The sequence below is a fragment of the Urtica dioica genome, chromosome 6 (assembly GCF_054948205.1).
Source record: "Urtica dioica subsp. dioica isolate 48M chromosome 6, U.dioica_male_clone48M_v1_H2, whole genome shotgun sequence".
NCBI classification, from domain to species: domain Eukaryota; kingdom Viridiplantae; phylum Streptophyta; class Magnoliopsida; order Rosales; family Urticaceae; genus Urtica; species Urtica dioica.
Window position 1 is genome coordinate 29,204,964 of NC_142761.1, and position 3,793 is coordinate 29,208,756.

The following is a 3,793-nucleotide window of genomic DNA, read 5'->3' on the forward strand; positions in this document are numbered from 1 at the left end:
TTTCTCGGTGAAGGCCTTATAATAAGCTTTCCAAGAGAACAAGCTTTACATGGAAAAATATTACCTTGAGGGAACTTCTGGCCCTTCAATGGATGCCCATGTGTATTTTCAATAATTCTTCGCATCATAATAGAACCAAGATGACCGAAACGATTATGCCATGTCGTTAAAATTGAAGACTCAATGACTACCGAATTTGATTCTATCGCATTTATATATGTGTAGTGCAATCCAGTAGGGAGCATAGGTAGTTTTTCTAAAATTTGTTTCTTTCCAAATTTGGATGTCGTAAGACACATATATTTCATGGTGCCTTCAATTATAGACTGAGTATTAAATCCATGAGAATATATGTCATTAAAACTCAACAAGTTTCGTTTGGATCTCGGTGAAAATAAAGCATTATTTATATTGAATTATGTTCCATTTTGTAGTGTGAAATTTGCCTTACCAATACCTTCAATCAGATCTACAGGACCTGATATTGTATTCACAAAATTTTTCGTTGGCTTTATCATTGAGAAAAACTTTTTATTATTCAAAATAGTATGCGTTGTTCCACTATCCGGTATGCAGATTTCTCCAGTACCAACTATTTGGTTCGCCACACAATTTGCTTTTTCCATATGATAACTTCATATTAAAACAAAAATAAAGTTAATGAGAAAAACGTACTTATATTATATAATACTAATGTGTTACATAGTCTTGAAAAATATTACACATATTATACATTTTTATATTTAAGTAACTAGGTAAAATATTTGACTTTGCTTCATTCCCAAGCATGGGAAAAACATACATGCATCATTAATCTAGAAGTCTTCTGTGAAGGCAGCAGAATCAACAACAGTGTGCGCAAGATCACCATCGAAGTCGGAAGCATTAAGATGAGTGGAGTCATCTAAAGGTTCTTGGTCAATAAAGTTGACCTCCCTTTCTTTCCCATTCACGGATGCTTTATATAGATTGCACAAATGTTGAGGAACACGACAAAGTCTAGACCAGTGTCCTTTTGTGCCACATCTATGACAAACATCTTCACTACCTTTGGAAGTACTTGGGTATTTTCCCTTTTTGTGTGGATAATCGTGATTCTTTTCATCTTGTTGCTTCTTATGATAATCTTTCGTGATATTGTAAGAATGGTTATGATTATAACCACTTCGACCACGTCTGTATCCACGTCCGCGACCATGACCACGACCACGACCACGACTACGACTATAACCTCGACCTCGTCCTCGACCCGGAATATAGTTCTGTTGTTCAGGTTCTTCGGAGTTGACAGCGTTTACTTCAGGTAACGCTTTTGAACCTGTCGGACGGGATTGGTGATTCTTTATGAGCAGTTCATTATTCTTCTCTGCGATTAGAAGACAAGTAATTAGTTCAGAATATTTCGTAAATCCTCGAACACGATATTGTTGTTGCAAGGTTACGTTCGATGCATGGAAAGTGGTGAACGTCTTTTCCAGCATGTCATGATCTGTCACTTGGTCTCCACAAAATCTCCGATGAGATACTATTCGGAACATCGCAGAGTTATATTCGCTGACTTTTTTGAAATCTTGGAACCGTAAAGCGTTCCATTGATCACGTATACTGGAAGCATGATCTCATTTTGGTGAAAATATCTGTCCCTCAACTCCTTCCAGAGTAAACTTGGATCTCTGGTGGTGAGGTATTCACTTTTCAATCCCTCGTCAAGATGTCGACGAAGGAAAATTAAAGATTTTGCCTTGTCTATATTTGACGAGGTATTTTCTTCAGAAAGTGTTTCCAGTAAACCCAAAGATTCCAGATGCATCTCTACATCTACCTTCCACGGCATGTAGTTTTGGCCTGTGATGTCTAGAGGACTGAAATCGAGCTTGACGAGATTTGCCATGATGATAACTATTATGAAATATAAAATTTCTTAGATTAATAATTAAAGACATATAAGTCTACAAGAATTGTAAGGAATAAAAATAAATACATGAATCCAAACATTACTACAACGAAATAAAATTCATTCGGTGGAATTTCTATGGTAGAAATATAAGCATTAAACATAACAATAAATATGGTAATAAAGACTAGTAGTAAGCGAGACATTTTGAGCTTGTACCGAAAAATAGTAGAAGATGAGAAAAATATGTATGAGGTAGAAGAAAATTTGAGAGTTTTGTGTGGTAAAAATGAGTTGAATAGATATGTATTTATAAGGTAAAATATAGCCGTTTATAGCCGTTATATTACCGTTGGGTATTTATTAATTTTGTGGTAAAAATTATTGTATTTAAGTATAACAATGTGTAATAAACAATATGTAGATGTACGCGTATTGAATTGACATAGCTAATCAAAATAAAATATTAAGTAGAGCAGTTAAAATAAATTTGCAATTAATAGCATTTTTCTATAAGGTGGCAAAACCTCCTGTATATAGAAAATTGATATTAATTACAAGTAAGATGTAGTTCACATCACTTTACTATAAGGAGGCAGAGCCTTCCATACGTATAGTACTACGATGTTATACATTAACGAAGGTAAAATATTGTAAATCACATCATATTACCATAAGATGGCAGAGCCTCCTGTGTATAGTAATCTGGTGTTATACAATAAATAATAGTTATACGAGTTTTAGTGTTTAGAGTATTATACCTCCGAATTGATCTTGACGAGAGTGATCATGCTGATAACGTCTTACGAAAACCAAGAATAACTTAAATCGAAAACTCTTTTAACACTTATAAGGTAGGAATTTTAGAAGAGATATTAGAGAAGTATGAAGAATAAATTTTGGAGAGAAATTAAAAGAGTGAATTGTAGAAATTTTGGGATGATTTTCCCTTCATCATGCTCATGTATTTATAGTGAAAAGTTGTGTACATTAGTCAATAAATTAGGTGTAGGGTAATTAATTACTTACCTATATTTTTTACTTATGAGCATAACAATTATTTACAACAATAATAATAAATAATATTTATCTTTATTATTACTCGAGAGTTCTTGTCCTCCTTAGTCAGAGCCGAATCGGGGACTATGGACCTAGTAACAGAAGCTCATACAAAACCGATTAATAGACGAAATAGTCATTTCACTTTTCAATCGATTCGTTCAATCTTGTTTAGTACTCCACAAAGTAATCCAAGACTGCACTCTCCTTATTACTAGAATTATATTTACTCATCGTGAAAAGTGTCTACTGATCTAGTCAGTTCGTGATAAAGATCCTCTAGGTTCAACTCGAATCGAGTAAGGTCAATTATTCTGCTATACCTTTCTCGATACATATATAGCCTAAGCACCATTACAACCCAGCGAAAGATTCTTCCGTACGTTACTTATGAAGAAAGTTCTAGCAATCTATCGGTTATGGAATCAACCCTTAGGTGAGTGAACATTGACTTTCTTTCAAAAAAACTGGATTCTATATCTATCAACCAATTTCTTCTCATATCACATTCCGGATTCCCAAGACATAAGTATCTCAGTGTCTCAGTGGCCTTTAACGAATGAGCTAAAGAACCCAGCGAGATGACTTAGAAGTCTATGATCACTTCAGGATTTAGATAAAGTCTCACTGTGACCATCATAGCGACCTTGGTTAGTGTGTCATAACGGTATTTAAATGACACATCAATAACCAAAATCTGTCTAGGTCGTACACTTACCACAAGTGCATGATACTCCTACAAAATCAACCTTCACTTGTGTTCCACATATATGATTTTAGATACAGCTATCCACGCATGTATCAATCATCGACCATGTTTTAGCTCACCCTCGAACTCAG

At 34.5% G+C, this 3,793-nt stretch overlaps 1 pseudogene; it reads right to left on the reverse strand.

Annotated features, from left to right (window-relative positions):
• Positions 1–815: 815 nt before the first annotated feature.
• On the reverse strand, positions 816–1,911 carry LOC149393578 (uncharacterized; annotated as a pseudogene).
• Between the last annotated feature and the right edge of the window lie 1,882 nt (positions 1,912–3,793).